Source organism: Marmota flaviventris, chromosome 5 (genome assembly GCF_047511675.1).
Source record: "Marmota flaviventris isolate mMarFla1 chromosome 5, mMarFla1.hap1, whole genome shotgun sequence".
In the NCBI taxonomy this organism is placed as follows: Eukaryota; Metazoa; Chordata; class Mammalia; order Rodentia; family Sciuridae; genus Marmota; species Marmota flaviventris.
In genome coordinates this window covers 146,307,676-146,322,395 of record NC_092502.1, presented here as the reverse complement: position 1 = coordinate 146,322,395, position 14,720 = coordinate 146,307,676, and the positions used below count along the sequence as shown (strand labels likewise).

General features: G+C 38.2%; 1 protein-coding gene across 1 annotated transcript in view; it reads left to right on the top strand.

Moving 5' to 3' along the window:
* Ranbp3l (RAN binding protein 3 like) overlaps positions 1 to 14,720 on the top strand; it is a 180,254-nt gene that overhangs the window by 1,599 nt on the left and 163,935 nt on the right. Inside the window, exon 2 of the mRNA XM_027936216.2 lies at positions 11,212 to 11,306. The gene's annotated coding sequence lies outside the window, so the exon portion shown is untranslated. The remainder of the gene's footprint in view (positions 1 to 11,211; positions 11,307 to 14,720) is intronic.

Sequence of the window (14,720 nt, the reverse complement as noted above, 5' to 3'; positions counted from 1 at the left end):
TATAAAAACATATTTTTCCATTGTAAATTAGCAAGAACTCTGTAAGAATGTGTTTTGGTAGACTGGGAGAATCTTGTTCTTGGATAACCTTTGCTTAATAACTTTAGCATCCATCAATGATTCTTATCAGAGTCAATGATCTTATTAATATTTGTGAACTTACAAAAATCTAATACTTCCCATCTACATTTATTAGTTGAAATTGTCCTATAAAGAAGAGGTTTCATTCATTGACCATGAATAGGATCACAAACTACTTCTTTACCAAAAGGTAAGGCAAGATGCATAATTATTTTCTTTTAAGGATAAGTTCTTGGAGTGAGTCAATATCATAGTCACCTTCAAAGACTGCAGATGACTTTTCTTTATCTTTTTATTTCATCTTTTAAATGTCAGCATGAACCTATGAATATTATTTATTCAAGTAATTATAATCAGGTATAGTCAGCATTTTTTTTTTGTTGTTGTTGCTCTGTTTTCCCCAGATTTGGCTACTAGAAGTCCTGCTCCTATGTATTTTGACACATTCCCATTGATACTTGATCACATTCATGTTTTCTGGTCCAATAAGATGAATGACATTCAATTTGTCCTAGACCTGAAAATTATCCATTTCTCTAATAGAGGAGCCTTGGTTCCTTTGAGTGGAGAATGCTTTTAACTAGAGCACCAGATGTGCCCAGTGCTACTTGTCTATCATTATTTCTATCTTCTTTTGGTGGATAGAGCCAGAAAAAAAAAATTAGTTCATATTATTTCTCATTTAGATTTAATATTACTTGGTTATGTTCAGTTTCGATTTTATGTGCATCCTTTCCCTTACTATAAAACTATTGATTTTTAATAATATTTTATTTTTTATTTTCTTTATTCTACACAAGATAATTTCAAAATGACAAGAGCAATGTTACTACTGACAATGAACCTAGTGAGTGAGGAAGATTTATTTGCCTTTCTCCTTATCTTGAAATGTATCCCCTTTGATGTGTATGCTCAGAACACTGCCTTCAGAAATCACTTGGGACAATTCTCTGCTCCAGGTTATTGCACTTCAAGTTTGATATAGAGTTGTCTAAATTCATTATGTGAATTTATTTCAGTTTTTAAAAAATTTTAGGATTTATTGATTGCAGTTTTTCAAACATGTAAAGCATTTTCATATTCTTTGTTTCCACAAATGTTTGCTCTACCTCTCTGTACACAGTGGCCATGAAAAGCAAAGTCCCTATTCAAAAAACCACAGCTGTATATTGTTACAAAGTCACTTGCCAGAAAACTTAATTCTTGAGAGTGCCTTGAAATGCAACCCAAATGCTATCACCAGTTGGTTACCAAGTCCTAGCAGGGACAGCAAGGATTGGGTTAAACTTGTTGTTGAACTGCAAAAAAAATGTCTCTTCACTGTTATTTTTGTGGTGTGCAAAACCGTGTGATCTCTAGGTCTGGAAGCCCAGGCACCGAATTAATGAGGGGTTTCATGTGTACCCAGAAGAATGTCTTTCCAAGAATTGATTGCCCTCATTCTGGCATGTGCTCTCAAAGCCCTTCAAATTGGTGGTCAGTTTGGAAACTTTAAAATTTACTTTAAAAACTGTGTTTAGGGCTTGAGTACTTTTCTGGATATGTGTTATACTTCAATAAAAAGTTAGAAAGAAGGAAGGAAGGAAAGGAAGGAAAGGGAAAAGGACAGGGAAGAAACCCAAGGAGAAGTTCCACTTTTGCTGGGGTAAACTGAACACACCCACCACCCTTGTGTCCCCAAACACTTAGCATTTAAGATTTACTTCTGTCTCTGGAATTGGCAAGCTGTGGTATTGTGAAAAGAGCTCTCGATTTGGAGGCACAGTCCTTGGATCCAGAACTGTTTTTTTTATCCCCCCTTAACATGAGATTGGTGTGTGTTGGGAGTGAACCTTGACTTTTTTATGGCTCAGTGTTCCCAGCTATGAGACAAGAATGCTATGTGCTGTCACAAAACATGTTACAAGGATCAAGTACGACGATGAGCCTTAAACGTGCTTCATGTACTACGGAAAGTATGAAAGTGTCACAATTATGATTTTTACTTATTTCTATGCTTTGCTGTTCTGTTATTGTTTGGCTTTCCAGGTACTCGTAGCTGTCAGAACATCATATCAGATCATGTTGGTCTGTGGCTCCAGGGCATCAATTTCTACTTCCGTCTCTCATCCTGCGTAGCCTCTCTGTCCAATTCCTGCTGCTCTGCTGCTCCTCATTCCCCTCAGACACTGGTTTCCTGCTGTCTTCCAATCTCCTCAGCTTTTGCAGTTTATGCTGCTGGACATGCTTCCCCTCAGACATCCTGTGGCTCCCTTTTCCCTTTCTTTGGGTCCTTGCTTTTCAATGATGTCTTCTCTGACCTCTCTGTTAAAGTTGTGTCCCTGCAACTCTCCAGCCCTCCTTCTTGCTTTAAGTTTTCACATAGCACTTAGTACCTCCCAATACATACGAATGATTTGCTTATTTCAGTTATTATCTATCTTTTCTCACTAGATTATAAGCTCCATTGAGCAGAGATTCTGTTTGTTTTGTAACTGATCTTTCCCCAGTACCTGGGACAAACTTGGATAGACCTCAGGACCTCAGTAAATATTTTTGGAATGAATGAATGACAGATTCAAAGTCAAAATCAGACAAAGAAAGGGTGAAACTTAAATATCTAAACATTTTCCAATATCTAATTCATGACACCGAGTCTTGTTGGAAAGTCTAATGTAGATTCCCTACTCTCTTCTAGGACCTTTACCACCTAGAAGATATCAGTACATTTGCTTGTTTTAATAATTCAGGAATGCCACTTCTATTCCAGATTTGTAAGGAGAAGTAGTAATGTGAAGGAGAGATGCTTTTCAGAAAAACAGGGATAAGCTGGGTAAACTAGGCAAATTTGGGACAATGCTTTCACCTACTCAATGTTTTTGATTATCCATTCTGGTTTGTAGTATTTTCTTCATCATCATGTAATTTGGTCTTGCAAATTTCTTAAAAGGCATATTCCAAACTGTGTGCCAGGGAAACATGAGTGACAGGAAATACTAATCTATGCTCAAAAAAGAATAAGGTTCTGCAATTCTGATTCATAGTACATATTAGCATGTTAAAAAAAAAAAGCTATCATGAAATTCTTTTGGAAAAATAAGAGACTCAGAACAGCAAAAGCAATCCCTAGCAAGAAAAGTGAGGCAGGAGGCATCACAATACCAGACATTAAATTATACTACAGAGCCATAATAACAAAAACAGCATGGTTTTGGCACCAAAACAGATATATAGACCAACGGTATAGAATACAAGACACAGAGACAAACCCATATAAGTACAGTTAACTCATACTAGACAAAAGTGCCAAAAACACACGTTGGAGAAAAGATAGCCTCTTCAACAAATGGTGCTGGGAAAGCTGGGAGTCCATATGAAGCAAATGAAATTAAACCCTTCTATCTCACCCTGCATAAAACTCAACTGAAAGTGGATCAAAGATCTAAGCTCTAGAACAGAGACCCTGCACCTAATAGAAGAAAAAGTAAATCTTTACCATACTGGCTTGGGAACTGACTTCCTTAAGAAAGCTCCTAAAATGCAAGAAGTAAAATCAAGAATCAATAAATTGGATAGATTCAAACTAAAAAGCTTCTTCTCAGCAAAGGAAACAATCAATAATATAAAGAGAGAACCTACAGATTTGGAGAAAATATTTACCACATGCACCTCAGATAGAGCATTAATCTCCAGAATATACAAAGAACTCGAAAAACTCAACACCAAAAAATAAATAACCCATTTAATAAATGGGCAAAGGAACTGAACAGACACCTCACAGAAAAAGAAATACAATCGGTCAAAAAATATGTGAAGAAATGTTCAACATCTCTAGCAATTAGAGAAATACAAATCAAAACTACTCTAAGATTTCACCTCACTCCAGTCAGAATGGCAATTATCAAGAATACAAGCAACAATAAATGTTGGCAAGGATGTGGGTAAAGGGTACACTCTTACATTGCTGGTGGGACTGTAAATTGTGAAGCCCATTATGGAAAGCAGTATAGAGATTCCTCAGAAAACTTTGAACGGAACCACCATTTGACCCAGTTATCCCACTCCTTGGTTTATACCCAAAGGATTTAACAGCCACATCAACATTTATAGCAGCTCAATTCACAATAGCCAAACTATGGAACCAACCTAAATGCCCTTCAACAAATGAATGGATAAAGAAAATGTGGTATATATACACAGTGAAATATTACTGAGCACTAAAAAAGAATAAAATTATGGCATTTTCAGGTAAATGAATGGAGCTGGAGAATATCATGCTAAGCAAAATAAGCCAATCCCAAAAAAACCAAAGGCTGAATGTTTTTTCTCTGATATGTGGATGCTAATTCACAATAAGGTGTGGAGGATTGGGGAAGAATAAAGGTACTTTGGATTAGGTAGAGAGGGGTGAAGGAAGGGGAGGGGGTGTTGGGATAGGAAGGATAGTGGAATGAATCAGACATTATTACCCTATGTGCATATATGATTACATGACTGGTGTGATTCCATATTATGTACTACCAGAAGGATGAGAAGTTATACTCCATTTAAGTATTATGTGTCAAAATGCATTCTACTGCCATGTATAACTAATTAGAACACCACCAACAAAAACTCCATGAAGTGACATAGCTTAAAAATGAATAAAGGAGGGACTGGAGTTGTAGCTCAGTGCAGAGCACTTGTCTAGCCTGTGAGAGGCACTGGGTTTGATTCTCAGCACTGCATATAAATAAACAAATAAAATAAAAGTCCATCAACAACTGAAAAAATATTTTAAAAAAATAAAAAAAGGAGCAGGGTGTGGTGGTGCATGCCTATAATCCCTGTGGCTCAGTAGGCTGAGGCAGGAGGATGACAGTTTCAAGGTCAGCCACAGCAACTTTGTGAGGCTCTAAGAAATTTAGTGAGAACCTCTCTTAAAAAAAAAATTAAAAATGACTGGGGATGTAGCTCAGTGGTAAAGTGCCTCTGTTTTCAATCTGAAGTACCAAAAAAAAAAAAAAAAAAAAAAAAACAGATGGGTGCACTTTATTTTTTGGCCCTACTTATTGGACTAAGAGAAGACTTGCACCATGTATCTATTAACATTCTATGCTGCTTTCACAGAATAAAATATGAATGATTTCTATCATTTATAGTCTTAACTCCTGTTAAAAGGCCCAGTACTGAAATGAAATGTGCCTACTAGGTCCATGACATCAGGCCAGATTATTTTTAAAACTTCAGGCAATATTGAATTCTGCTCCAGTACACTCATTTATTTGCAATGTCACTGACATTAAAAGACATTACCTTTAGCATTCTATTTTGAAGTCACAATCCCTACCATAATGCTTTCGTTTTCCTTGGATCTCCTGGGAGCTCGTGGTGCACACATTTTATTGTGCCATGGAGCCCAGTGAAAGTTTATCTGAGGAAGAAACAGTATTCACAGAGTGTTAGGGTTTGGAAATGTGGTGTCCCCCCAAAACTCATGTGAGAAACAATGCAAGGCTGTGCAGAGTGCAATGATTAGATGATGGAAGATGTAACCGATTGCAGGGTTGATCCACTTGAGTAGATGAACTGGGGTAGTGTGTGGATGGAGGAAGTCAGTCCCTGGGGGCATGCCTTTGGTGTTTTTATTTTGTCCCTTGTGAACAGAGTTCTCTCTCTATGCTTCCGGACTTGTCAAGTCCTGAGCTTCTTCCCTCTGCCCTGCTCTTCTGCCATCAAGTTCTGCCTCACCGTGGGCCCACTGCTGTGGAGCCAGCCAACCATGGACTGAACCTCTGAAACTGGGAACCAAAATAAACTTTTCCTGCCCTGTATTGTTTCTTTTCAGGTCACGGGACCCCAAATGAACTAAAATACAGAGTTATCTATTATGTCCAGAATATGTCCTGTAAGGCGCTGTAGTTCTTGTTGACTTTTTATTAATAGTCTTTTTTTAAGCATTGCTGTCCACCTTACCACAATTGCAAGGATTCCATTAGATATGATGGGAGACCCAGACCAACCAGGATTGTGGAGCTTGCATTCTGATATAGCTAGGCAGAAATGACAGGTGAACCTTTCAAATTATCAAACCTGGAGACAAGGGACTTGGGGGAAGAGAGGAGCTGAGGACGAGAATAAGATATATGTGAAGGTGTGTTTCCTGCATGAGGTGATGCGCTACTTTCCATCTCTATGAAAACAATCCTGGGAAAGTCAACTTAAAGAAGGAAAGGTTTGTCTTGTCCCAAGGTTTCAGAGGTTTAGTTCATGGTTAGTTGGCATGAGGCCTGTGACAAGGAACATGCTGGGGAGTAAAGCTGCTCACCTAATAGCGGTTGGGAAGGAAAGAGAACGAGAGGAGCTCCCAGGATCCCAATGTTCCCTTCAAGGGCCACCCCCAATGAACTAACTTCCTTCCATTAGGCCCACTTTCTAGAGGTTTCACCACCTCCAAGTAGGACCACAGGCTGGTGTCCAAGTCTTTAAGATCCTGTGGAAGACACTTCAGATCCAAGCTGTAGCAGAGGGTTCTACAGAATAGGTCAAACTGAGGTGACCTGGTCACTTGGAATTGTGTGCTCAGTGCTGGCACTGAGCAATCCAGCACCCTAAACTCCGATGTCTAACACTGTTAGGGGTTTTCTCTTGCCCAGCTTTTCTCAAAGAAAGATATCTAGACTTAAAAGTCTGTGGATTGTTCTACCTTTGGAGTCAGAGATGGACATTTATTTGAAATGTGGGGAAGATCTGAACAGTGAAAGACCTTAAGGTGAAACAAATTCATCAATGTTCCAAATCTCTCCCCTTGGAAATAATCCAGAGATTGTTTCTTAGTAATACCGAGTGTCCATTTTCTTGCTCTTCATGTTTTAGTTAGTTGTTCTGGAGATACTCATGAATTAATTTGTAAATAACAATTGAAAATATTTGTCACATCAAACAGGTCATATAGCTCTTGAGGTTGTATGTCTGTCAGTATGGACATAACATACTTGGGCTATGATATATTTCTTTCTATTGTCTATTGGATGGAGACTGAACTCCAGAAGAGGAAAAGCTTTGTTTTACAATATTTATTTAAAGCCTCAAAAATTAGATTAAGAATTTCAATTTTATTTAAATAATTTAAATTTTAAATGTTGCTATTTAGTTATAATTTGTATTTTGGGTGGCAGCCTAGGGAGTACCGGGAATTGAATTCAGGGGCACTCAACCATTGAGCCCCATCTCCTGCCCTATTCAGTATACTCACTGAGTTGCTTAGGGCCTTGCTGTTGCTGAGGCTGACTTTGAATCTCAGCCTCCCGAGCTGCTGGGATTATAGGCAGGTGCCACTGCTCCTGGCTATAATTTGTATTTTATCTTTTACGTTTACTGTATCATTTGAATGCTTAAGAAGAAAAATCTTATGAAAAATGTTTTAGCTCTTCAAATTTCTATATTTATTTTAATTTACAAATTTTGATGGAGATCTGTTTAAATTTGTAAACTTTTTTCTTTGTTTTATTTTTTAATCCTTTGGACCACTGATAGTGAGGACAATTTGCACTTGTGATAGAAACTGAGAATACAAAAATAGAGTTAAGAAAGGAGAAAAAAAAACATAAAAGAAGAAAAGTAAATCTTCAAAGAAACAAGCTATTGAAAAGAAAAGTGAGCAGGTATCTATTGCTTATCACTCATAAAAACTCATAGAAATTACAAATAAGATATTACAAATTCTTTTTTTTTAAAGAGAAGGTTTCGTGTACAGTAAAAATTCATCCCTTTTAGGTGTTCAGTGTTACACAATTTGACAAATGATACTACTTTGTAACCATGATTGCAATCAAGATATAGGGTGTTTTCATCAACCCAGAAAGCTCCCCTGTGACCTTTTATAATCTGTCAACATCCCTACTTCCCAGAAGCCAAGTCTTGGCAAACTTTGATCTGATTTCTAGCCCTCTGGTTTTGTTGTTGTCAAAATGTCATGTAAATGGAATTCGTGCAGGATGTAGTCTTTAATGTTTGACATCTTGCACTGAGTGTAATCCTTGTTGTCATCCATGTGGTTGCAAGTCTCAGTTGTGTATTCCTTTCTATTGCTGAGTATTATTCTACTATACAAAGGTTGGCGGACATTTGGATTACTTCCAATTTGGGGTGGTTATGAAAACAAAAAGCTGCTACAAACCCTCTTGCTCAGGTCTCTGTGTGGACATGTATTTTTATTTCTTTTGGATAAAGACTTGGGAGTCATTATTGTATTATTGGTAACTATGTTTAACTTTGTAAGTAATTGCCAAAAAATTTTCCAAAGTGACTGTACTATTTTATACATTCAGCAGCAGCATGTGAGGGTTCCCATGTTTGCATTTTTTGCTAGTACTTGACATTCTAGGTTTTTAAAATTTTTTTCTATGTAGCCATTTTAATAGATAGCAAACTCTGTAATTATTGATTAGAATAATTAAATTGAACAAGAAGTTATTCTCAACAACAGAACTCAAATAGTTTGGATGAAATCCTGAAACTTCTTATTACCAATTAAAATGATAAGAAGATGTGTGATCCTTCATTTATGCTTTTGCCCAAGGCCCACAAATGATAATGATAATGAAGCCGAATCCACCATGCCCTTTCCCTTTGCGCTGAAGTTTATTCTTAGAAAAGATGTGTTAACAAAATTACAGTTATCTTATATTGGACAAAGGTGCCAAAAATATGCCCTGGAGAAAAGATAGCAGCTTCAACAAATTGTGCTGGGAAAACTGGAAATCCATATGCAACAAAATGAAATTAAACCTCTATCTCTCACCATGCACAAAACTCAACTCAAAATGGATCAAGGACCTAGGAATTAAACCAGAGACTGTGCATCTAATAGAAGAAAAAGTAGGCCCTAATCTTCATCATGTGGGATTAGGCCCCAACTTCCTTAATAAGACTCCTATAGCACAAGAATTAAAATCAAGAATCAATAAATGGGATGGAATCAAACTAAAAAGTTTTTTCTTAGCAAAAGAAACAATCTGTGAGGTGAACAGAGAGCCTACATCCTAGGAGCAAATCTTTACCCCTCACACATCAGATAGAGCACTAATCTCTAGGGTATATAAAGAACTCAAAAAGCTAAGCACTGAAAACAAAACAAAACCCAATCAACAAATGGGCCAAGGACCTGAACAGACACTTCTCAGAGGAGGATATAGAATCAATCAACAAATATATGAAAAAATGATCATCATCTCTAGCAATCAGAGAAATGCAAATCCTACTCTAGGACATCATCTCACTTTGGTCAGAATGGCAGCTATTATGAAGACAAACAACAACAAGTGTTGGCGAGGATATGGGGGGAAAGGTACACTCATATATTGCTGATGGGACTGCAAATTGGTACAGCCAATATGGAAAGCAGTATGGAGATTCCTTGGAAATTTGGGAATGGAACCACCATTTGACCCAGCTATCCCTCTCTTCGGACTATACCCAAAGAATTTAAAAACAGCATACTAGAGGGACACAGCCACATCAATGTTTATAGCAGCACAATTCACAATAGCTAAACTGTGGAGCCAACCTAGATGCCCTTCCGTGGATGAATGGATAAACAAAAATGTGGTATATATACACAATGGAATTTTACTCAGCAATAAAAGAGAATAAAATAATGGCATTTGCAGGTAAATGGATGGAGTTGGAGAAGATAATGCTAAGTTAAGTTAGCCAATCCCAAAAAACCAAATGCCGAATGTTTTCTCTGATATAAGGAGGCTCACTCATAGTGGGGTAGGGAGGGGGAGCATGGGAGGATTAGATGAATTCTAGGTAGGGAAGAAGGGTGGGAGGGAAAGGGAGGGAAAGGGTGGGGGCAGGGGATTAGCAAGGATGGTGGAATGTGATGGACATCATTATCCAAAGTACATGTATGAAGACACGAATTGGGTGTCAACCTACTTTATATACAAACATAGATATGAAAAATTATGTTATATATGTGTAACAAGAATTGTAATACAAAAAAGACAAAAAACAAAGTATATGTATAAAGACATGAATGACATGAACATACTTTATATACAAAGATATGAAAAATTATGCTCTATATGTGTAATAAGAATTGTAATGCATTCTGCTTTTGTGTATTTAAAAAAAAATAAAATAAAGAATTAAAAAGATTTCAATAAAAAAAGAAAAGAAAAGATGTGTTAATTCTTTGGGGTCTACCTGAGATCCTGCCTTGTGATGGACAGCTGCCACTCATTCTGCAGCTCCCCCCTATAAGGGAAGCTTCTGGATCCAACCTCTCTTCTTACCCTGCTTTGTACACACAAGGGGTGAAAGAAGAATAGTATGCTGCCCTCAGAAACTGCCAGCGCTTAAAGTGAAAAATAGGCTCTATGTTTCAGGTCATGGTAAAGACCAAGCGCGGCTCCCTGGGCCACTTGATGGAGATTGAGTGATGCTGAGGAAGGGCTGTGAGTAGCTGATGCTTCCTTCCACCAACTGTCGGCACCAGGAGCCTCAGGGATTCAGCAATTAGCAGCAGTGGCACTCTCCTTTTCCCATCATGGCCAGACCTAGGTAGAGTTTCCAGTCCATGATGTGTTCGATTTCAGGATCTTAAATCCTGGGTGGCGAGGATTGGAGAAGTCTGGGCTCTGAGTAGGGAAGAGGATGAGAGGCTTAAGATATCTGATACACCTGGACTAACGCAGAATTTTCGGTAGATTAGAAAGAATATCACTAGGGAAAAATTACTTTCTCAATTTCAGATTCAGCAAAACAGGCACTCAGTAGATCAAAGTCTTGCCTCTTCCTGACCACAAAAATGTTCCCCAGAGGAGTTGTGGTGTTTTGCGATCTACCAGTGGCAGGATGGTGCATAGTATTTCCTGATTTGGCATTTGGGAAACTTCAAATGCTTGAGGGTACTCATCTCTTCTTTCAGTTACCTCTTTCCTTTGAGGATCATAAAAACCTTGAGAAATGTCAAGCTTCCTGTTCAGATTTTCTTTAATGAATGTAATATCTTATTTTTTTTTTTTGGCTTTTCCAACGTATTTGGAATCATTTTAAGCCCACTATACTGGCAAGTCAACTTTTCTGAAAGACTGTGTGTAAAATATTCACATTCAATGAAGCTGCTAATTACATATTTTGTATTCGTTGAACATGATTTAGGGATTGAACATGTAAGCAGTGGAGCTGGACCATCTGACTTCAAAGAATAACCCAGTGTCTTCAGAAGCTGTCATATTCTTGCTTAAAGTTTGAAGGTACTGCCAACCTATTCTTTCCTTGCTTATTTTTGAAAGTTCTTGATTATTGGTATAATTGCTTTTATGTGTACAAACAGGAAAGAGCTTTAATGTTTTCAAATAAGTCATATAGTAATTTTGCTACATTTTACTGTAATAATGTTATGTAATCTGAAGTGAGAAATCTATCCATACTAATTCTCTTTCTTTTTTAAAAACAAACTTTTAAGTTGAGGCCTAAGAAATGTAAATGTACACCCATGCAATTATACTAATTATTGTTGCATTTTATTCTTGGAAAAATATACATTTAAACTTCAACTGGCTGGTAGAATTTCAAAATGTGAAGTGCATGAGGAGTGTTTCACTCTAAGTTACATCTAGAGTACTTAACTGGAAATGAAAGTGAATATTCAGACATGAACAGAAGTCATCTGAGCAAAATGTGTTTATGTGACTCACATTGTTCCATTTATTGTTTATGATGTTAACCCACATACAGGTTATGATGTTAGTCAAGGATTCTACAAACTCTGATCTGACATTTCTCTTTGTATTTGTGTGTTCAAAGATATGTTCTACAGAGTCTTACTACTCTGAAGCTCATCTCACATCAGGTGACTCAACAGCTCATCTTATTATGAAAACATAAAAGATTGCCTTTAGTCTTCCTCTCTAATTAGCCACTTAGTCAATGGACCCTGGATAATGGTGATGATCTGCACTTCACCAAATAATGTCCTGCAGGCCATTCTTGTCATTCCTTGGCCAAAAGGAGAGATGAGCAAATAAAAATAAGCTTAGATGTTAAAAATCCCTCCTGCCTTTCATCTGGCTAAAATAAAAGACAGAGAGAGCTAAAGCTGGCTGCAGAGCCAACAGGAAACCGTCTTTTTCCTAAGTGCATGCTTCAGTTCCAAAGTGTCACAACCACTCCCTCTGTGAGTGACGGCTGTTTTCTTACTCACTAAGAAACTTTGCTGCTGGAATGAGATTGGGTTTTGGAATAAAACCTCCCACTCTTGCCTGGAGGATCTAAGTCCCTTTGACACAAGGAGGAAGAATTATTTCCAGTCCTGGGGCAGAGCTTCAGATAAGAAGTGTCTGAACTCAGCATTTCACATCCTTCTCAATTGTGTTGTTCCTGAGGAAACAGGACACTTGGCAGTCTGGACTTGATGTCACCTTCTTGGAACCTGTCAAAATACTTTCTGTTAAATTTTACTAAACTCTACCCTTCCTCCAAATTCAATTGAAAGATCCATCTTTCCCTTTGGTGAGAAATCCCGTGGTTCTTTGTTGGGTGGTCTTTGTGGAGAATCAATAAATTGGCTCCGATGGGCTACATGGTTTATACCCAGATGTCTTAAGCCAATTAGGCCAGGACGGGAAGTTTTATTATTTCTGCTTTTAAAGAAAAAGAAAGTGAGCCCCACGAAGTTAAATAAGGTCTACCAGGGTCACTAGTAATACATAGTTACAGAATTCAAGTGGAGATCTAAGTGGAAGGCCAATCCTTCCCACATGCTGTTGTGACCTGCCTTCTGCCTCCTGGAGCTCATGATTGCATTCCCTTGGTTTAACAGTCCTACCCACCGTGAAGCCTCAAAACCACTCCTGTCACTTTGCTTGTCCTTCTCACAGCTAGGAGCCAATTCCAGCTCAAGGCGCATGTCCCCATTCCTCAAAGTGTAGTTTGGGTTTCATAATGTTCCTCTCTGCCAGGAGCCTGCACAAACCATCCAACGCTTTGATCCACGTTCCTTTCTTCCTGGGCCACACCAGTCTGTAAATATTTCTAGCAACACACCCTAGATCTTCCCTTTCCTCATGTCTGTGCTTGTGCTGTTTCCTGACCTGGGAATTCTTTGCCCACAGTTCTCTGCCTATACACATCTTCCCTTCCTCCCTCCGTTCACATCGAGATTCCTTGTTGAAAATAATAAAAAAAACTATGCTACTCTGTTTGTGAAGAAAAGTAATTTATAAAGGATATTAGGTGTTTCACAGAAACTGTTGTTGTTGTTTTGACTTGAAGGCTACTCCACTGTACTGGTCAGGGAGGACAGTACAAGTTCCCAGCGGGGACTTGTTGTGGCTGAAGAGCTAAATAGCAGTTTCCACATCTGACACCAGGGGGTGCTAGCTCTTTCTTGTTACTGTGGTGGAATCTGGGCATCTACTCCACCATCCTGATCAGGACTAGCCAAATTGGTGCCTCATTTACCTCATAACCTCCAAGTCAAGGCTTGCATGGGTATGTGTGACTGGCAAGAGCTAAGGTTCCATATTGACTTCACAGTTGCAAAAAAAAAAAAAAAAAAAAAAAGCTGGGTAAAAGAGTTTGGGGGTTTCTATTTTAAGTAGGCACAGACATATAAAGTGGAGTTCAAATAGGAAGGGCATTCAGACAGCAGAGATACCAGATAAAATGATAAATATTCATTACATTGTAATCCAGCTTAAAAGCCCTGACTGGAAAAGTCTTCTGTGAAATAACAGCAAGAATTAAGAACTTTTTGTTCTGTCCCTCTAGTATACTTTAGTTTTTAAAAAATATATTTATTTTCTTTTGAGCTATTATAACAGATACAGCCCAGACTCCTCACTCTTATTGCAGTTCATAACTTCCAGTGGCGTGACAGTAGTTTTTTTCTCCTGAGGGCTTTTTTTTCCTGGTTATTTGGCTTCATTTCATATACTGGTACAGTGCAGTAGATTGATAGTGCAGGAGAATTAACATGGGCCAGGAGCAGCCCTCAGCCAATGATTACAGAAAGTGTATAATTATGGTAGGTTTTTTGCCCTTCAGTTGGGATAACCTTGAGGCATGTGTTTGATAGTAGCCCCAACAGGTTCCCAGTGGCAATAGGCTCAGTGCCCACAAGTGGCAACTGGCTAGAGAACTCCTTCATTGGCGGTCTCCCCATCTCATTCCTCTATCAGAAGTAGACTTCACATTCCAACTGTTTGCACTTAAAACTTTGTTCCACAGGCTGCTTTGGCAGAACCCCAAATAAGGCAACACTCTTCCCTGTATTATAGACAATTACATACCCATTTCTCTTGGAAGATGCTTGAAAACAGAGAAAGCATTGCTATTCTTCTTCTATCTCCCACGAAAACCAGCACAGGGCCTTGTACATAAGAGACACTAAGGAGATACTCATTAAATTGAATTAAAATAGGGATGATGGTCAAAATTTAGGTTCACACATCCACATGGCCATTAGAGCCATACAGTTTTACTCTTTTGGGAAGGAATGACGAGATGTGATTATCAGTGGATTTGTGTGTGTGTGTGCATGTGTGTGTGGCAGGGAAGCGGGGGTTTGAGCCTAGGGCCTTGCACATCTGAAGCACATACTCTAGTGTTAAGCTACATTTTTAAATTTCTTGCTTTTTTTTAAAAAAAATTAAGCTTTATGGTTA